General features: G+C 52.0%; 1 protein-coding gene across 5 annotated transcripts in view; it reads left to right on the forward strand.

Annotated features, from left to right (window-relative positions):
- Positions 1-9,817: 9,817 nt before the first annotated feature.
- The window catches only part of GPAT4 (glycerol-3-phosphate acyltransferase 4), a 32,690-nt gene continuing 20,961 nt past the window's right edge, over positions 9,818-21,546 (forward strand). Inside the window, exon 1 of one of the 5 annotated variants that reach the window (XM_070069676.1) lies at positions 9,818-9,995. The gene's annotated coding sequence lies outside the window, so the exon portion shown is untranslated. The remainder of the gene's footprint in view (positions 9,996-21,546) is intronic. The other 4 variants (XM_051832302.2, XM_051832301.2, XM_051832303.2 and 1 more) reach the window with 4 other exon arrangements.

Here is a 21,546-nt window from a genome sequence, read left to right on the forward strand (position 1 = left end):
GCCCGATGGCCGGCTCCCAAGTGTGTTAAGCAGTCAGCTTGCTCGGTAGACTGTTTGTGTTCTAACTTGGGCTGGTGACTGCATTCTTCCAGCTGCAGGGCTGTTTGTGGGTGAAAGGTCTACCTGAGCGTCCCCGCATTGTGGGTGAGAGCTCAGCCACAGTGTGGCTGCGCAGGATGGGTGCTCACAGCCCTGATGGCAACAGTTCTCTCCCTTATGTATGCACTTTGTGAACATCATTTCAATAGAACAGGTTTTTATTTACTTGTGTGTGCCTTGGATTTTTATTTCCGTTGGAAATTTATGGTGCTTTCATGGTTTTTTTTTTTTTTTTTGGTCATAAAGATTCCACTATTAAAATAATAATGATAATAATAATAATTCTTACTCACATGCAAAAATTTTGAAATCTTCCTACCTCAACCTAACTCTTAATCTCTCCCACCTGACAAATAGAGGTAATTTTAATCAAATATAGTATTTTTATGTAGAATTTATAGCATGTCCCTGCTAAGACTTTGAAAGTTTTAGTTCACAACAGATGATTGGATCACACGTTGACTTCTTTTGGATTCCGATAGTTGCACCCTACACTTTATGTAAAAGTGTTTCTTATTTGGGAGTTGAAAAATGAAAACATGATAATTATAATTTTTTAAAAAGGACCCTGAAGGATTGTTTTTTGCCACTGCTCTTTGAGTCTGTGTTAACCTTGACATTAACGCCAGGGTCATTGCAGAGTAGATGCTTGGCACCAGCCAACGTGAACAAGGAAAACAGCTCTGATGCAATCCCCAAACCTAGGGCTGATGGAAAGTACCGAGAAGCAGAGGGAAAAACTTGAGAGAAGCACAGTCTGGCGACTTTCTGTCCCACCCCCCAGTAACCACAATCAAAACCATGGAGAAGTGGGCAATAGAGAAATAAACACAGCTGTAGTGACATTTAACATTCAGAAGCAAGGGATCGTTTTCTAAGAAAATAGGATCCGTCACAACAGCCAGGTCACCCCACAGTGAGTATGACTCCTGGGCTGTCTGCCGCCCTCCCCTGCCTGCCCCGGGGACTGGGCAGGCTGGCCACCCCTTCCCACGTGACTGTGTGCCACATGCACCTGCAGCTGTGAGTCAGAATGTTCTAGAATGTTCTAAGAACTCCAGACACAGGGGGATCTTCAGAGCTTTTGCATCTTCTCAGATTTTGAGTAAAAGCCTTGACATTCTCTGTCAAGGAAGCATGCACGGCCCCTCGGGCTGGTTCCTGTGAGGATGGGTGCAGGCCGAGCGGCTGCGCCGACTACACTCCCGTTAGTTCCTCCATTTCTGCCTCTCAAGGGCCTGCCCAGCCAGCCTGCCAAGGTCCGCATGAGCAGGAAGCTGGAGTCAGGAGCCGGCGCTGGGAGTGGAACCCAGGCACTCCGACGGGGACACAGGTGTCTCAGCCAGCCTCTTTACTGCTGCCAGAGGCCCGGCCCTGCTCCGCAACAGAGGCCGCTCATGTTCACCTGGCAACTCCGCGTTTTCATCACCAGACTGCATTGCCTGCTACACACTTCCTTAGTGTTTTGATATTTTTATAAAGCTTTAGTTTGTAATCTGTGCTTATTGCCCCTTTTTCTGTATAAAAGGTTCATTTTGGAAATATATACAGGTGCTGAACCTTGAATGCTTTATTATTATTATTATTATTATTATTTGAAAGTCAGAGATACACAGAGAGAGGAGAGGTAGAGAGAGAGAGAGAGGTCTTCCATCCGCTGGTTCACTCCCCAATTGGCTGCAACAGCTGGAGCTGTGCTGAACTGAAGCCAGCAACCAGGAACTTCTTCCAGGTCTACCACACAGATGCAGGGGCCCAAGGATTTGGGCCATCTTCTACTGCTTTCCCAGGCCATAGCAGAAAGCTGGATCGGAAGTGGAGCAGCCGGGTCTCGAACTGGCGCCCATATGGGATGCTGGCACTTCAGGCCAGGGCATTAACCTGCTGAGCCACAGGGCAGGCCCCTCAGAGTAGTTTCAAATTTACAAAACAAAAAGACAAAGTGTACAGAGATCCCACATACTCCCCCCACTCCACTTCCCCTCTTGGTAATGACTCCCATTAGTATATTTGAAAAGGGATATGGACGGGCCGTTACTGTGGTGCAGCGGGTTAACACCCTGGCCTGAAGTGCGGCATCCCATATGGGCACCGGTTTGAGACCACTTCCGATCCAGCTCTCTGCTATGGCCTAGGAAAGTAGTAGAAGATGGCCCAAGTGCTTGGGCCCCTGCACTCACATGGGAGATCCAGAGGAGGCTCCTGGCTCCTGGCTTCGGATCGGCACAGCCCTGGCCATTGCTGCCAATTGGGGAGTGAACCAGAGATGGAAGACCTCTCTCTCTGCCTCTCCTCATTGTGTAACTTTGACTTTCAAATTTAAAAAAAAAAAAAAAAGGATATAGATAACCAGGCACAGGAAGCTCAAAGAACTCCTATCAGATTCAATTAAAAAAAAAAAAAAAGACATTCTTCAGGCACATTATAGTCAAATAGCCAAAAGTTAAGGGCAAGTCACAGATCCAGGAAAACCAATTAGACCAGGGGTGGAGACCGTCTGGCCCATGGGCCATATAAGGCCTGTGAAGTCATTTGCTCTCTCACCCTGCCAAGGCAATCACAGATGGGAGTTGATAATTTTGTATGGCCAGCGAATGACGTTATGAAGATTTGAATGGCCCTCAGCAGAAAAAAATGTTTTCCCATTCCTGAATCAGACTAACAGCAGACTTAGCAGAAAACCAAAAAGCAGAAAGATTGTGGGATGAGAGAGTCAAGTTTTTGTTTGTTTGTTTGTTTTTTTGACAGGCAGAGTGGACAGTGAGAGACAGAGAGAAAGGTCTTCCTTTGCCGTTGGTTCACCCTCCAATGGCCGCCGCGGCCGGCGCACCATGCTGATCCGATGGCAGGAGCCAGGTGCTTCTCCTGGTCTCCCATGGGGTGCAGGGCCCAAGCACTTGGGCCATCCTCCACTGCACTCCCTGGGCACTGCAGAGAGCTGGCCTGGAAGAGGGGCAACCAGGACAGAATCCGGCACCCCGACCGGGACTAGAACCCGGTGTGCTGGCACCACAGGCGGAGGATGAGCCTAGTGAGCCGCGGCGCCGGCCAGAGCCAAGATTTTGAAAGAAAACTTCCAACCAAGAACATTGTATCCAGCAAAGCTTTCCTTTGGAAGTGAAGCAGACAAAAAGTGTTTCCCAGAGAAGCAGTAACTAAAACTCATCACAACACGACCAGCCTTGTAAGAAACTCTGAAGAGAGTCCTACATTGGACGTAATCATCATGAAAACACACAACAGGGGCTGGCGCTGTGGCGTAGCGGGTAAAGCCTTGGCCTGCAGCACTGGCATCCCATATGGGCGCCGGTTTGAGTCCCGGCTGCTCCACTTCCTATCCAGCTCTTTGCCATGCCCTGGGAAAGCAGAAGAGGATGACCCAAGTGCTTGGGCTCCTGCAGCCACATGGGAGACCTGGAGGAAGCTCCTGGCTCCTGGCTTCGGACAGGTGCGGCTCTGGCCATTGCAGCCACCTGGGGAGTGAACCAGGGGATGGAAGACCTCTCACTCTCCCTCTGTCTCTGTCTTTCAAATAAAATTTTTTTAAAAAATGACAGCACAAAATTCACTAACAGTGCTCACAATCAATAACCCATCAACAAATTGACAGAGTTAGCTCTTATCTATCAAATATTAACCTCAAACATAAAGGGAATTAATTTTAAGTCAAAAGACTCATGTTGGCTGGATGGATGTAAAAAGCAAAACAAAACGCCCAACTCCATGCTGCCCACATGCTGCTGAAACACGCTTAACAGATGAAGATGCACATGGACGAAAAAGATAAACCATGAAATGCAAACCAAAAATAAGCTGGAATTGGCATACTCACACCAGATGAAACAGACATTAGGGGCCAGCGCTGTGGCGTAGTGGGTTAAAGCCCTGGTCTGCAGCACCGGCTTCCTATATGGGCGCTAGTTCAATTCCCGGCTGCTCCACTTCCCATCCAGCTCTCTGCTGTGGCCTGGGAAAGCAGTAGAAGATGGTCCAAGTCCTTGGGCCCCTGCACCCATGTGGGAGACCTGGAAGAAGCTCCTGGCTTCGGATCAGTCTAGCTCTGGCCGTTGCAGCCAATTGGGAGTGAACCAGTGGATGGAAGACCTCTCTCTCTGCCCCTCCTTCTCTCTGGGTGTAACTCTACCTCTCAAATAAAATCTTAAAAAGAGTAGAAATAAGCAAAGTTGAAATGAAGCAAAAATACAAAACAAAAGCAAAAAACTGGTTTATGAAAAGATAAACAAAATAGGTAAACTTTTAGCCAGACTAACAGAGAGAGAGAAAATTCAAATAAACAAAATTAGAGATAAAAAATTGGACATTACAGCTGATATTATGGAAATATAAAGAATCATGAGGAACTACTATGAATAATTATATGGTTACAAATTGGAACACCTTAAAGAAATGGATAGATTCCTGGATACGTACAACCTGTCAAGATTAAATCAGAAGACAGAAAATCTAAACTGACCCATTACAAATACCAAGATTGAAACCGTAATGAAAATTCTCCCATCAGAGCGGATTCCAGGACCCAGTAGTTTTACAACTGAGCTCTACACTTAAAAAGGAACAAACTCCAGTACTTTTCTTTTCTTTTTTTAAAGATTTTATTTATTTGCTTGAGAGGTAGAGTTACAGTAAGAGGGAGAGACAGAGAGAGAGGTCGTCCGTCTGTTGGTTCACTCCCCCAGTGGCTGCAACGGCTGGTCCAATACTTTTCAAACTAGTGAAAATATGGAAAATGTGGAATTCTGCCAAACTCTTCTTATGAGGCCAGCAGTACTCTGATACCAAAATCAAGCTAAGACACAACCCCAAAAATGAAAACTACAGACCAGCTGGCGCCGTGGCTCACTAGGCTAATCCTCCGCCTTGCAGCGCCGGCACACCGGGTTCTAGTCCTGGTCGGGACGCCGGATTCTGTCCCGGTTGCCCCTCTTCCAGGCCAGCTCTCTGCTGTGGCCCAGGAGTGCAGTGGAGGATGGCCCAAGTGCTTGGGCCCTGCACCCACATGGGAGACCAGGAGAAGCACCTGGCTCCTGGCTTTGGATCGGCACGATGCGCCGGCCGTGGCGGCCATTGGAGGGTGGACCAATGGAAGGAAGACCTTTCTCTCTGTCTCTGTCTCTCACTATCCTCTCTGCCTGTCAAAAATAAAAAAGAAAAATAAAAAAAGAAAACTACAGACCAATATTCTTGATGAACATGGATGCAAAAATTCTCAACAATATCAGCAGAGCAAATCCAACACTACATCCAAACCATGCACCACCATCAAATCGGATTTATCCCAGAGATATGAGGGAGGTCGACATTCGCAAATCAGTGTCACACATCACATCGACAATAGATGCAGAGAGAGAGCATTTGATAAGATTCAATACCTCTTAGCCGGCGCCGTGGCTCAATAGGCTAATCCTCCACCTTGCGGCGCCGGCACACCGGGTTCTAGTCCCGGTTGGGGCGCCAGATTCTGTCCCGGTTGCCCCTCTTCCAGGCCAGCTCTCTGCTATGGCCAGGGAGTGCAGTGGAGGATGGCCCAGGTGCTTGGGCCCTGCACCCCATGGGAGACCAGGAAAAGCACCTGGATCGGATCAGCACGGTGCGCCGGCTGCAGCGGCGGCCATTGGAGGGTGAACCAACGGCAAAGGAAGACCTTTCTCTCTCTGTCTCTCTCTCTCACTGTCCACTCTGCCTGTCAAAAATAAAAAAAAAAGATTCAATACCTCTTCATGATAAAAAAAGAAAAAAACCTCCACAAATTAGGTATAAAAGGAACATACCTCCTAGTTATAAACCAGTGGCCAGTAAGACATCAAATGAAACAGACAAGGATGTCTACTCTTTAATTCAATATGGTATTGGAAGTATTAGCAAGAGCAATTAGGGAGGCTAGTGCTGTGGCTTAGCAGGTAGGACCGCTGCCTGCAGTGGCGGCATCCCATATGGGCGCCGGTTCGAGACCCGGCTGCTCCACTTCCTGTCCAGCTCTCTGCTATGCCCTGGGAAAACAGTGGAGGATGGCCAAGTCCTTGGGCCCCTGCACCCGCATGGGAGACCAGGAGAAGCTCCTGGCTCCTGGCTTCAGATCAGCACAGCTCTGGCCATTGCAGCCATTTGGGGGGTGAATCAGCAGATAGAAGATCTCTGTCTCTGTCTCTCTGTCTCTCTCTGCCTCTGCCTCTCTGTAACTCTGCCTTTCAAATAAATAAATAAATCTTTAAAAAATTAAAAATTAAAAAACAAATAAGAGAGGAAGAAGAAGAAAAAAGGAGAAAGTTCTGTGAGACCCCATTGGAAATAAGGGGCCATCAAAGAAGGAGGTACTTGTCTGAGGGGAGGAGAGAACTTCCACTTTGACTATGGCCTTGTCTAAATACTGATAGAGTCTGGGGATTCAAAAGGCTCCCATAGCCTAGGCAGTTCATGTCAAGAGTTTTGGGTGATCTTTGACATCCTACATAAGAGTGTTAATTGTTAAATTAACAAGAGTCACTGTGCACTAACTTCCAATGCAGGACCCCTGTCCTCAAAGAGTTGTATTACAATATGTCTAAGTCCTAGCAAAAGATGTATCATTCTTGGGTGCTTCTTTAAAGTTAGTTTAAAGTTTCAAAAAAAAAAAAAAAGAAGAAGAAGAAGTGAAATAAACTTCAAAATGCAATGACTTTGAACAGCCCTTGTCTCTACCGTTGAGGAACTGTGTGTGTGTGTGTGTGTGTGTGTGTGTGTGCAAATTGTTGAACCCTTAGTATAAAGTTGGTCTTCTGTGTATAAAGTTCATTGAAAATGGATCTTAGTGGAGAAGGGACTGGGAATGGGAGAGAGAGGAGGAGGAGGAGGAGGGGTGGGAGGGCGGGTATGGTGGGAAGGATCACTATATTCCTAAAGTTGTACTGATGAAATGCATGAAGTTTGTAGTCCTTAAATAAAAGTTTTCTTTGGGAAAAAATAATTAATTTTTTTAAAAAAGGAGAAAGTTCTGACACGTGCAATAATATGAGTAAACTTAAAGGACTTAAAGCTGCACAAAGTGATCTAGTCTCAGCAAGACGAACCCTGACTTCACTTGTAGGAGTGTTTAGAGCCACCAAATTCATATTAATGCATAGTGGACCGCTGATTTCTCGGGCCTGGGAAAGGGGAGAAGGACAGCTTCTGTTTACAGAGTACAGAATTCTCTTTAAAAAAAAAAAAAAGAGGGGTTGGTGCTGTGGCACAGCAGATTAATGCCCTGGCCTGAAGCGCTGGCATCCCATATGGGCACTGGTTCGAGTCCCGGCTGCTCCTCTTCCAATCCAGCTCTCTGCTGTGGCCTGAGATAGCAGTGGAGGATGCCCCAAGTCCTTGGGCCCTGCACCCACGTGGGAGACCCAGAAGAAGCTCCTGGCTCCTGGTTTCAGATCGGTGCATCTCCAGTCTTTGCAGCCATCTGGGGAGTGGACCAGCGGATGGAAGACCTGTCTCTCTGTCTCTACCTTGCTCTGTAACTCTGTCTCTCAAATAAATAAAATAAATCTTTAAAAAAAGATTTATTATTTACTTATTTGAGAGGCAGAGTTACAGAGAGAGAGAGAGAGAAACAGAGAGAGGTCTTCAATCCACTGCTTCACTCCCCAAATGACCCCAACGGCCAGAGCTGAGCCAATTCGAAGCCCGGATCCAAGAGCTTCTTCCCAGTCTTCCACGTGGGTGGCAGGGGCCCAAGAACTTGGCCATCTTCCACTGCTTTCCCAGGTGCGTTAGCAGGGAGCTGGATGGGAAGTGGAGCAGCCGGACTCGAACCAGCACCCCTATGGGATGCCAGCACCACAGGCAGAGTCTTAGCCCGCTATGCCACAGCGCCACCTCCATAGCTCTCATTTTTGAGATGAAAAAGTTCTGAAGAGTCGCAACAATGTGAATACAGTGAACATTTAGGAATGGGTGAGATGGTATATTTTATGTGCATTACCACTTTAACTCCCCCCCCCCACAAGAACGTTCTTTCATCCTTATTTGACTTTTTCTCTTGGTGCTTAGAAAGGTGCCCGGAAGTCACTGGTCATGCAGCAAACAATTGAGGCACGTGGTACAGCACAGGTGTGCTACGACTCCCCTGCGGCGGGAGCACCTGTCTTTCCCACTTCACGGCATGCTGTCCACACATGGCATGCACAGGGATCGTGGGTGCCTTTTGGGAAGTCAGTGCAGAGGCACAACGGGGTAGGGGTTCGGCATTAAATCCTGTGATTCCCTTATTTTAAGGACTGTTCGTCATCGGATTTTCTCAGCTGTCCACAGCGTTCTGCGGGAAAGAAGTGAGTTTCCCATCCTAGTTCACAATGACAAGAAATTTGGTGTTGGACACGAGCCTGGCCACGCCATGAGCAGGAGGCTTTGTCCCGTAGGAGCAGTTGGTCTGCGGCTAGCTTTTTCTAGCATGTCCAGTCCAATTCACCTGTCGCATTACATTCCTCACACCTGGAAATCAACCTGACAAAGATCTGCTGGATCGTTGAGTTTCACAAGCAAAATCTAGAGGTAGACAAGAGCGAGCGCCCACCCACAGGTGCACCCGTACATGCCCACAATGGGCCAAGGGGCAGGGTGCAATCCAGCTCTCCCAGGTGAGTGGCAGGGACCCATTCACCTGCGCCGTCCCTGGGGTGTGTGTGATGGCAAGCAGCTGCTGTCAGGACCGTGCTGAGAATGGAAGTCACGCGGCTCTGATGTGGGAGGCAGGGTCTCAGCCGCCAGGCTGAGCACCCATTCGTGTTGGTTCAAGTCGGCTTCCTCTTCAGCACTAAGGAAGCCCATGTTGGAGGCTGGGGCTGTGGCGCAGTGGATAAAGCCACCGTCTGCAATGCCGCATCCCATATGGGCACAGGTTCAACTCCCGGCTGCTCCACTTCTGATCCAGCTCCCTGCTATGGCCTGGGAAAACAGTGGAAGATGGTCCAAGTCCTTGGGTCCCTGCACCCACGTGGGGGACCCGGAAGAACCTCCTGGCTCCTGGTTTGGGCCAGCCCTTGCCCCATTGCGGCCATTTGGGAGTGAACCAGTGGATGGAAGATGGATCCATCTCTCTCTCTTTTTCCCATTCTCTCTCTGTAGCTCTGCCTTTCAAATAAATACAATAAATCTTTAAAAACAACAAAAAAATAGCAGCATGTGCCAGTGCTGTGTGCACAGCCTCACAGTGTGCGTTGACATCCAACAACCAAGCCTACCCTCCGGGTGGACAAAGGATGCATCAGTGCATTTTGGGGGAGCCCGTCACACACGCGAGCCACTCTTTAATCTCAAACATCACGATGAGAACTGTGCGACAGCGTGTAAAGGCCAGCGGGTGCTCGAGCTGCTCCTGGGCTTTTGGCTGGCTCTGCAGGCGGGAAGGCAGCGGGAGCAGGCCACGCAGAAGGGTGGACACACACAGGACACACGCCAAGGCTGGACTTGGGACGACACTCTGGGGAGCTGGAGCTGCAGGGCGCCGGGCCCTGCGTGCGCAAGCTCGCCGCACACAGGCAGCCCCACCACACCGTGCGGCGGTGACCGCTGCCCCTCCTCGCCGGCCACGGCCGACCTTCCCCCACCAGACTCCAGCGGGCGCCGCCCGCAGAGCATCCGCCCGCACGGCCCGGGCAGGGGCGGGGAGGGACGGCCGTCTCGACCACGCCCAGGCCCCGCCCCTCGGCCCCGCCCGGCCCCGCCCCCTGCTCCAGGCCCCGCCCCGAGCGAGTGCCGCGGGAGATTAGGCGGCCCCGGGCGCGCGCCGGGACGCGCCGGGTCACGTCAAAGCGGCGTAGACAAAGGCGGGCGCGCGCACGTCCTCACGCACGCCTCTCTGCCGGCGGCGGCGGCGGCTTGGGCGGGAGGCAGCGTCCCGCGGAGGCGCCTGGCGGTCGGTGAGTAGGCGGGATCCCGGCCTTTCCCGGCGGTGGGCGGCCCGGGGGTCTGGGGTCGGGGAAGCTGGGCAGGCGCGGGGTGCGCGGTCGGCCGCCGCGCGCGGGCCTGCGGTCCGGACACGCCGCCGCCTCGCCGGGCCCCGGCGGCCCTCAGGGCGCGAGGGGTCGCGCGGGCGCGGGCGCGGGCGCGGACGGCGCGCGACCCTGCGGCCTGGGTGGGGGCGTCCCAGCGCCGCGGGCTCGCCCGCCCGCCCGGCCGGGCCGGCCTCCCCACCGCGCCCGCGCCCTGCCCGCGGCGGCGTGGCCGGGGAGAGGCCGGCCCCGGGCGGCTCCCGCGGGGGCGCAGCCTCCACTCGCGGCTGAGGGGCTGGGGGGCCCGCGCGGTGTTCCCGGATTCTAGCCGACCTCCCACCCGAGAACCTCTGCGCAGGGCCGTGCCCGCGGGAATGCCGCCGCGGTGGATGCGGCTCGGGCGGGCGGCGGCTCTGCCCCAGAGTGGACTTGGCATTGTGGAGGATTCCGTGGGAGAGCGAGGCTCAGCCGAGGCTCGCCTGTCGGTCCTTTTTCCGGGACCTTGGTTCGGGGTGAGCCCTCCTCCGGGTGACGGTGGAGTTGGCGGTGCACCTGCCGCGGGTGGGGTGGGTGGGGGACAGGTAGGATGGAAGTCGTCTCAGATCTGCCGCAGGGTTGTCAGGACGTCCTCACCAACTCTTCCAGGGGCCCCGGGGTTACGGAGATGCCTTGGGCTGTCGGGATCCACAGGTGGGTGTCCAGCCCTCTCTGCCACAGCGCCTGCCCCTCGCGAGGTTTCCTCCAGGGGAGAGAAAGGCGCAGGGGGGCTGGGACCCCACACTCAGGTTCTGGAAGGGGCTGGATGCACGCAGAGCTGTAGAACTGGGGAGTGTGCCGCGGTCACTTAGCCAAACGTGGGGCAAACGACGAGCTCCAAGCAGTTTTGAGGCGGCGTGGGGAATTTCTGACCTTAGAAACGGTCTGCCACATTGAGAATAAGAACAAGCTATAGGAGATCTAGGTAACATTCAGACCTACTTGATAAAAGGGTTCCCCGGTCCTTTCTTTTCTTTTTCTTTTTTTTTAAAGATTTATTTATTTGAAAGTCAGAATTACACAGAGGAGAGGCAGAGAGAGAGAGAGATCTTCCATCCTCTGGTTCACTCCCCAGATGGCCGCAAGGGCCAGAGCTACACCAATCCGAACCAGGAGCCAGGAGCTTCTTCCAGGTCTCCCACGCAGGTGCAGGAGCCCAAGCACTTGGGCCATCTTCTGCTTTCCCAGGCCATAGCAGAGAGCTGGATCGGAAGAGGAACAGCCGGGACTAGAACCTGCGCTCATATGGGATGCTGGCGCTTCGGGCTAGGGCGTTAACCCGCCCTGGTCTTTTCCTCTTGAAAGCTGAGGGAATATTAATAAAAGGTGCTGGGGGACCACGGCTTGTGCTTTTTTTGTTGTTGTTTCAGGAATTTGTTCCTCAATTTTCTTACCCTTTTTTTTTCTTTAAAGGTTTATTTTATTTACCTGAAAGAGTGAGAGAGAGGTGGAAACAAACAGATCTTCCACCTACTTGGTCACTGTTCACACTGCCCAGCGGTCCCAGGCCTCCCACATGAGTGGCAGGGGCCCAAGCTCTTGGGCCATCTCCTGCTGCCCTCCCAGGCACATTAGCAGAGAGCTGGGTCCGAAGTGGAGCAGCCAGGGCTTGAACCACCCTGATCTGGGATGCTGGCTTTGTAAGTGGCACCTTAACCCGCTGCGCTCCAATGCCAGCCCCCAATTTTCTCATCCCCCTTAAATTGGGGGTAACCTTTCTCTCCAAGGAGTGCCGTGAGCCAGTGACTCCTGGTAGGCAGGCTTGTTTGAGTTTGCATTGTAAGTTCAGGTTCTTCGTACGCTGTAGCATCATTGCAAATGCATGTTTAGAACGGACATTCATGAACTTGTGACTTACGTAGGAGTGATTGTGCACATCCAGTTTATGGAAATACCCCTTGACATAGCAGCATCTGGGTGTCACGGCAAATCATTTCCCCTGAATGTGGGGGGCAGCGGAAGGCGTGGGCAGTGTGTTTTGTGTGTTTATTTTGCGTCTGTCCGAATTCCAGCCTAGCTTGCGATGTGGTTTCCACTAAACCGCGCACCACTTTCCCTCTCTGTGTGTGTCTTACAAGCAGTTATCTGTTAAAGAAAAGTCCCTTGCTTTCTGGAGATTTTTGGGGGGGCCGTGCTGCAGATTTGGGGCCTGCTGTTTGCTTCTTGTCCCATCCCTGTTGGTGGGGACAGCCTGGCTGAGCAGCACCCAGCCCAGCCCGTGTGTCCGGGCTGTGAGTGGTGGGAGTCTCCGGGCTGCTCTTTCTCCTGAGACATGCACCTGCTATGCCGTCACATGGGCTTGGCTCCTTTCCTAGGGCCTTCTTTATTTTGCCTTGTATAGTAGTTGGGACGTTTGGATTACGCCTGTTAACTCGAGGCTCAGGAGCTTGTGGAAGCTGTCAGAATGAAAATGGAGTCACTTTTGTCAAACCCTGCCAATAGCAAAGTAAAGCCAGGCGGGGCGGCCGTGTAGCGTGGGATTCCATGCACCTATCCATGCTGGCAAGACCTGTCACAGGATACTCTGCCAGGAACTCAGCCTCCTGTCAGAATCAAGTAACTTTGCAGGGTGCCTGCCCCCAAGTTGCCTGCGTGGTCTTGGCCTGACACCGCTCTTGTGACTGACCTGGCCAGCCAAGGGTTGTTATTTAAAAATAATTCGTGTGATGCTCTCCTTTTGCCTTTAAGAACTTCCCCTTGCCTCAGCCTGCTTGAGTACACCCCCAGTTGACTGTGGCGCACCTGTTCCCGGTCGCAATGGCCTTCCCAAATAAATTGGCTACCTTTGAAGAACCTCTCTGTGTTCAGGTTTTGAGCACCTGTGGTACTAGAAAAACGCTTTGTAACAAGTAGGAGCAGAGTACCTTGCTGTTGACTTTTCCAGTTAAACGCTGAGCACAGTTGAAGTGCAGGAGGCCCGTGGGTGGTCACTTAGACCTGAAGACTCCTGGTGCCTCTGAGCCCTGCTCACTGCACGGCTCGCCGCACCACTCAGAGAAAGCGGGGAGACAGTGTTCACGCACGTGCTTTGTTTTTAGCACTTGGAGAGACATGATTTTCAAGCTTTTACTTGAAAAAGTTTTTAATCAGAGCTGCCCATAGAGAAACAACGTAAGCCACGTGTAGTTTCAAATGTTGTAGTGGCTCCTTTAGGAAAAAGTAAAGTGATGGGTTAATTATATTGGTTTAGTCATTCCATAGTGTATGGGTATGTCAGAATATCACATGGTACCAGACAGTTGTTACTTGCTTTCTAAAGCAAGTGAAAGTGATATATTGAATCCTTTTGTCTAGAATGGCACTTTAGGATGTAATCAGTATAAGAAGTATTCCAGTGGGCATTTGGTCTCCTGGGTAAGACAGCTACATTACGTATCAGGTCATCAGGGTTTGATCCCAGGCTCTGGCTCCCGACTCCAGCCCTGGCTACTGCAGACTCTGGGAGTGACTGGGCCCTGCCACTCGGTGGAGGCCCTGAGCTGCACCCCTGGCTCTGGCCTGGCCCAGCGTCGGTCAGTCTGCGCATTTGGGAGTGAACCTCCGCGGATAAGAGAGCTGTCTGCCCCTCTCTGCCTCTTGACTAATAAAATAAAACTCTTAGCGTAATGAAAAGATCCCAGATGGGGCCTCTTCACGTGCAGTTTTTCTTACTAAGACATGGGACTGTGGGGTGTGTTTCACCTTTGCGGCGCGTCTCGAGCGCTCCGGGGTCACGTGTGGGCAGTGCCTACTCCTGTGGACAGCACAGAATCCCTGTCAGCAGAACGCAGGATGAAGAAGCATTTTATTTTGCTTGGTAATGTTCAGTTCTGAGGTTAGAATTTGTGGTTGTGGTCAGTGGGTTTTTTTATGTGTTAGTGATTTACAGAGTTGAGCTCAGAGGTCTGATGTCACAAATTTTGTATCTGTGATGAAGATGCTTTCTCAGTTTGTGTATGGGGGGGGGGAATCAGTCTCTCTCTCTCTCTCTTTTGTTTAACCATCTGAACCTTTTTTAAGTGTATGATTCAGTGGTATTACTTTCTCATTTTAAATAATACTGCCCAGTCATTGGGTAGAAACAGCTTGACTTTTTAAGATAACTAGTAACAAACTCAGTAATAAAATAACCTCGCAAGAAATCGGCAAAAGATTTGGACTTGAAGTGGAGCTGTGAATGGCAGCTAAACACATGAAAGAATGCCAGTATCAGTAGGCACTAGGGAAATGCAAATCAAAACGCACAGATAGCACTTAGGATCCTACGTGTGTCTGCGTGAGAAAGGACACAAAGACTTTTTAAAAAGATTTATTTTATTCATTTAAAAGACAGAGTTACAGAGAGAGGGAGAGACAGAGAGAGAGGTCTTCCATCCAGTGGTTCACTCCTCAATTGGCCACACTGGCTGGAGCTGGGCTGATCAAAGCCAGGAGCCAGGATCTTCTTCCGGGTCTCCCACGCAGGTGCAGGGGCCCAAGGATTTGGGCCATCTTCTACTGCTTTCTCATAGGCCATAGCAGAGAGCTGGATCAGAAGTGGAGCAGCCAGGACTTGAACCTGAGCCCATATGGGATGCTAGCGCCTAAGGCCAGGGCTTTAACCCACCACGCTACAGCACCAGCCCCTTGGGCCATCTCCTACTGCTTTTCCAAGCCATAACAGAGAACTGGATCAGAAGCGGAGCAGCCAGGTCTTGAACTGGCGCCCATATGGCATGCCAGTGCATCAGGTCAGGGCTTTAACCTGCTGTGTGCCACAGCACTGGCCCCTAAAAGGCTTTTTTTTTTTAAAGAAAGAAGCCAGAAAGTTACTTCCAGTTGTGGGGAGCAACTGGGAGCAACTCGGACTAGACTAAGTTACTGGAATTAAGACTTATTCTATGCATCTGCTCTCCCACAATATGGCGCTGGGAGAGGAGGAAACAGCTTCTACACAGCTGCCTCCAGTTCAACCAATAAACTGTAGGACCTGCTCCTGATTGGAGGAGAGCAGCGTACTCGGCGTGTGGGTAGCAGAGTTGGGATTGGTGGAAGAGGACTATAAAGGAGGAGAGAGACAACATGCACCAGGAACATCTATCTGAAGGAACACCTGTGCAGCCCCCGAGAGAGCCGGCCGGTGGTGTGCCGCTCCCCTGCGGAAGTGGGGAAAGTGGCAGGGGGCCCGCCCCTCCACGGAGGTGGAGGGACGGCAGCCAACCCGGGAAGAACCAGCAGCAAACCCGGGGAGGGCCGAGCAGACGAAAGAACAGCGCAGGGTCCTGTGTCGTTCCTCCACGAAGACGGGGAGCGACACCAGTTACATTTAAGATACTCAAACATAAAAGCGCCAATATTTTTAAAAGATTTATTTATTATTTATTTGAAAGAGTTAAACAGAAGGAGAGGCAGAGAGAGAGAGAGAGAGGCCTTCCATCTGCTAGTTTACTGCCCAGATGGCTGCAATGGCCAGAGCTGAGCCGATCAGGAGCCAGGAGCTTCTTCCAGGTCTCCCATGTGGGTGCAGGGGCCCAAGGACTTGGATCATTTTCCACTGTTTTCCCAGGCCATAGCAGAGAGCTGGATCAGAAGTGGAGCAGCCGGGTCTCGAACTGGTGCCCATATGGGATCCTGGCACTGCAGGTGGTGGCTTTACCCATTATGCCACAGCGCAGGTCCCAAAACAGCAATTTTGAAATTGAACAATCAGCAGTGGTCAGGTTGAGTAATGAAATGTCTTGGATCTTAAAGCCCCAGCAAATCAAATTGTGCTTTCCTAAGTGGATGAACGGCCCTGAGTATCCGAATAGCCCTTGTCTTCTTGTTTGCCAGCCTTCAGGGACTGTTAGGCTGCCCTGGGGTCAGCTTGGCACTGGGTTACTTATTATCCAGTTGTAACTCATGGAGGTCACAGTGACCTCAGATAAGACTGAGACCCTGAAACTGATCATTTTCTCCCTCTCCCCAGTGAGTTGAGTCATCCCTCCTCTGGCCTCTTGTATCCTGGCTTTGTGTTGGATGATTTATTTCATCTAGCTCCGATGGCAGCAGTGTGTTATTCTTGGTTTTCAGCACTTAAGGTTCACTTAACCTAGTAGTTCTGTTTGCTGCCCTGTCGCCCTGGAAACCTGAGTGCTTTTCCCACACAGCAGCAGGATCCTGTTGAAGCAAATTAATTTGTTTTCCTTTTTAATTTTTTAACTCCACCCCCCTTAGATGTATTTATTTGAAAGGCAGAGTTAACAGAGACAGGGAAGAAGAGAGTGAGAGAGCGAGCAATCGATCTCCCATCCTCTGGTTCACTCCCCAAACGGCCGCAACAGCCAGGGCTGGGTCAAGCCAGAGCCAGGAGCTTCTTCCAGGTCTCCCACGTGGATGCAGGGGCTCAAGCACTTTGGCCATCTTTTGATGCTTTCCCAGGCCATTAGTAGGGAGCTGGATCGGAAATGGAGCAGCCGAGACTCGAACTGGTGGCCATATGGGATGCTGTCACTCTAGATGGCAGCTAAACCTACCACAGCACCAGCCCCAAAGCAGATTTCCTAGGTTCCATTACACCTGATACACTTGGCTGTCAGTTTAGCCCAGCATACCTTTCCTTTGTGTCTGTGTGTGTCACAGTGGGGGGACATTTGGGTCTGAGTAAAACAGGAGAAATGGTTGGGTTTTCTCTGAAGTATAACCCAAAGCAAACAAGGGGTGAGCCTGGGGAGCACAGAGACCCCTAGCCCGGAATCAGAGCTGATTACAGCCCTGCCTCTGTGACTAGCCAGTTCTTAACCTGTCCTACTCATATAACCCTTCCAAGGCTCAGTTACTTGAGCCGTAAAATGAGGAGGTTGGACTAGAATTTCCAGTGGTCAAGCAGTAAGAAAGTTGTGGTTTGTCGTCATTTTATTATTCCTGCCACCAGCTGTAGAGTGGTGATTAACAGCAGCGTCTGTTATTGAACACTTGTGCCGGCTGCTACTACACTGATGGCTCCATGTGCCACAGTGTCACATTCACCTTCACAGCACTACCGTGGATGCATAACCCCATTGTGCAGATGAGAAGACCGGAAGGTGGACTTTGTTCACCTGAGATGACAAAGCTGGGAAGAGACAAGGGCTAGCTTTGCAAGTAGCCTTTTCAGGTGTCTGTGTGTTTGACTAGTGTGATTTACTAAGTCCACAATGTAAAGATGCATTTATTTAATTATTTATTTACTTGTGAGACGGCTCCCAGCCACTGACTCACTTCCCAAAATGCCCATGGTGGCTTCAGGCCAGAGGCTGAATGAAGTTGAAGCCCGGAGCTGGGGGCTCAGTCCAGGTCTCACGGGTGGCAGGGATCGAGCTGCCTGACTCCCAGCGTGTACATCTGTTGGCAGCCAGGTTGCAAGGCCCGAGCACAGCAGCAGGGGGCGTCTTAGCCAGTGTGCGGATGCACGCCCGGGGCCGCAGCTGCAAGGGAAGACACGGACGGCGCTCTTCTTCAGAGAGGGAGTCCCCATCATCTGCCTGCCGTCCTACAGAGTCCAGCTCAAGGGAGTGTCTCCCGAAAGAGCCTGCTTTTTGGAAAAAGATTGATTTTTGTCATAAACACAGAAAGGGAGAGAGAGTGAGCAAGTGAATGAGAGAAGACAGAGAATATCTTCTCTTGGCTGGTTCACTCCCCAGGTGGCCACAACAGCCAGGGCTGTGCCAGTCTGAAGCCCAGAGCCAGGAACTCCATCCGGGTCTCCCATGAGGGTGGCAGGGGTTCAAGCACTTGGGCCATCTTCTGCTGCCTCCCCATGTGCTTTAGCAGGGAGCCTGATGGGAGAGCAGCCAACACTCAAGGTGGCATTCTGTCCTGTGGGATGGGTGTGTCCCCAGCATGGGCTTAACGTGCTGCACCACAAGGCCTGTCCCTAAGCAGCCTGGTTTGAATGTCACTCAGTCCTACGCTATTTTTAGTAACTTCGTTGAGGTACAGTTCACACACTGTATATCTGACCTAAAGCTACAGTTCACTGGTGTTTATTTCTAGATACTTGCAGCTGTCACCAGGTGTATCATAGAAGGCTTTTATCATCTGGAAAAGACACCATGCCCTGTCGCTATCAGCCCCTTAGCGCTCTGCCTGTCCTGCCCTCCCCGGGCAACCACCAGGCCACTTTCTGTCGCTGCATTGCCCGCTTCATGTAAATGTGTTACAGAAAGAGTGAGCCTTTGTGACTGGCTGCTTTCGCTCAGGCTGGTGTTGTGCAGGTGGTCTGTGCTGAGGCACGCGTCGTTCCTCACGGCGTGTCTGGGTCGGTCTGGTTCCATGTGACGCTCTCTGGACCCAGTCATGGAGTGGCACTGACTCAGTCCAGTCCAAAGCCCCGCCTCCGGGCACTAATTGGATTATGTTTGCAGCCTCTTCCACCTGAGTGAACCTAAGACTTTGGGGACAAGTCTTTAAACCGTAGCAGGTGTCCGGCAAATCTGCTTTTGCCGGCTTGATCTGCCCGAGTGCTCTCCGGGACTGATCGGCTTCTGCCAGCTCCCATTGTCCTGTGGCGGGAGATCCTCTCAGCTCTCCTGTGCCTCTGTCTGTAGTCCTCCACCACCCCGCCCCTGCCTTTTAATTAACAGAGCAGGCTCCCTCCCAGATGCCCACAGTGGCTGAACACGGGCCAGCCAAGGCCAGGAGCTAGGTGCTCAGTGTGTGATAGGAACCCAGCCGCTTGAGCCCTCCCCACCGCCTCCCGGGGTGTGCATTGGCGGGAAGCCGAGCATTGGTTAGAAGCTGAGCTAGGGCACAAACCTGGGAGGTCTGAAGTGGGACGCCACTTCCTGACCGGGGTCTTAACTGCTGGGCTGAAGGCTTGCCCCTCCTCCACGGCTTGCAGTTAGAGAACAGCATGCGTGTTACTTGTGATCAGATAGGAGGTTGGGGGTGGTCTCAGTCCCCCCCACCTCCCCCAGCCCTCAGGGCCTTCCCAGGTAGAGAATCCGTGCCTTCTGCGGGCCGCTGCCCTCCCCCGCCTCCTGGAGTCAGGGACTGCCTTCTGACTGGTGGCATTCGCGCAGTGCGCCGTCTTTAAGCATCAAGCATTTTCCCTGGGTTCCTGCACCGGGCTGTCCAGACTCTGGCTGTGGCTCTGTTTGCCTGCCGGTCAGGCCACGTGCAGTTTTGGGGCTGGATGGGCACGGCCCAGCTGTTGTTGAGGATTGTCAGCTCTGTCACGCGGTCGTTGGAAGAGATGTCCCCTTCCGGTGTTGTCAGTCCTTCTCGGGAAGCATCCTCTTCCTCGTGACCAGGGCCTAGCACAGCACTGGTAGCAGCCCACGCGTCTTAGGCTCTACCTTTCCCGGGCACTGTGTGAAGAGAGCTTTACATCTCTTGTGAGGGTTCCAACGGCGCTCTCAGCAGACGTTGCTAACAGAACTCAGATCCAGCGAGTTACCTGAAGTCACGCTGAGTTACTAGTAAGGAGGAGCCAGGAGACTGCAGTGCCCATTCAGAAGGAAAACTGCAGTTCCGTAAAGATTCTGAAAGGAGAAATGCTGGAGGCAGCAGTGGGAGCCTGTCCTGTGTCTCCCCAGAGACACTTCACAAATGCCTGTAACCCGTGGGTTTCCCCTCCCCCCCCCCCCCCCGCAGGCGGTGCTGTTGGGAACAGTGCTGTTTCTGATCAGTGTGTGTGAGTGGGTCTTACTAACAGGTGACAGCATTCCATTGTGTCCTCGGTTCATGGACATTGGTTTTTATTTTTTTGGTGTTACGGTGCTGCACTCAGTAACCTAGCACATACTGTCACTGTGCACGTAGTTTAACAGTTGCACAGAAGTTCTCGTGCTCGGCCTTGTTGACACTTGGGGAAGGACGTCTCTGCGTCATGATAGCTATCCTGTACATTATGGGACGTTGAACATCGTCTGTGCACCCGTGCCAGTGACGCCCCCAGCCCGAATTGTCACAACCAGATACCTCTGCAGACACTGCCACCCTGTTCCCCCGGCAGCCAGCACCTGCCCCCGATCGAGGGTACATTTCAGCATGCAGGCTTGCTGGAGCTAAGCTTAGGTACGTTGTTTTTCATACAGGCAGTGCTGTTGGAGGGTTTTCTCGTTCTCCACTGCAGTAGTTTACCAGAACTTTTTGGCTGTCTCACTGTAATTGTAATTCTGAGTCCTCCTTTATCCTGGGCGCTTACTGCTTTGGGGCTCGAGGGCTCGCGTCATCCTTAAAGTTTGGTACCTAGAATTGATGGCAGTCCCCTGGGTTTCCTGTGATCTAATGAAATGGCAGACGGCAGCACTTCCTGGGGCCCGGGGTGTGAGGCTGTGCTGGGTGTGCTTTCCGTAGGCATGTGTCCTGTGAGGTCATGCCGCACGTCTTACCTTTGGGTCGGCGTGTGTCACCTCTAGCCAGGTTATGACAGTGTGTCCCCTGAAGGGATGTGTGGCAGACGGCCAGCTGAGAGCAGCTGCCTTGCCATTGGCTCCAATGGGCCCTGCTGCTCCATCTGCGTTGACTTCCCTCTGTCGTTTTTTCTCCCATTTTTCTTTGGTTTGTTCCCTGCTATAACTGACACCCAGCAGTGTCCAGCACGTACTCTCTGCCTGTGGTTGTCTGCCCTCGAGTGGGCTGGGGAGCTGCGTTCACCCAGCAGGGGCTCCGTTGCTGCCTAGGGTGAAGGCTTCCTCAAAGGCTCAGAACTGGCTGCTGCTTCTGTTTTTCTCAGAACGTCCGGGCTCTTGGGGAGCTTTGGTCTGGCATCAGGCTGGGCAGGGCTGGGCAAGGTTGAAGGACAAGGCTGCCCCACCTTGCGCTCTGCTGAGCCAGCAGTTACCTGGAAATGGTGCCTCGATGGGCCTCAGCACCTCTCTGCTGCCATGGGCCATTAGGATGTCTCGGCGTCATTCCTGGACCACGTGGAGTTAGCAGCTTAGAAAACGGCCTGCCAGCTATTGATTGAGTTGGAGATTGGTGGATTTGGTGTGGCAGGGCCAGGTGTGCACACACACACACACACACCACACACCCCGTAGATGTGGAAGTCTGTGAAGGGGGCCTTACGGCACCAGTTGCCCCAAGCCTTAATGATTTCTCACCAATCCCAGCAAGATGGTGGAGAACTAACTTTCTTCTTCTTCTTCTTCTTCTTTTTTTTTTTTTTTAAGATTTTTTATTTATTTATTTGACAGAGTTACAGTGAGAGAGACAGACAAGAGAGAAAGGTCTTCCTTGTGTTGGTTCACCTCCCAAATGGCCACTGTGGCCGGAACTATGCCGATCCGAAGCCAGGAGCCAGGTGCTTCCTCCTGGTCTCCCACGCGGGTGCAGGGCCCAAGCACTTGGGCCATCCTCCACTGCCTTCCCGGGTCATAGCAGAGAGCTGGACTGGAAGAGGAGCATCCGGGACTAGAACCCGGCGCCCATATGGGGCGCTAGCACCGCAGGCAGAGGATTAACCAAGTGAGCCCCGGCGCCAGCCCCAGAGAACTTTCTTGTCCACAGTTCGCTTGCT

Source organism: Oryctolagus cuniculus, chromosome 2, assembly GCF_964237555.1.
Source record: "Oryctolagus cuniculus chromosome 2, mOryCun1.1, whole genome shotgun sequence".
Taxonomy (NCBI): domain Eukaryota; kingdom Metazoa; phylum Chordata; class Mammalia; order Lagomorpha; family Leporidae; genus Oryctolagus; species Oryctolagus cuniculus.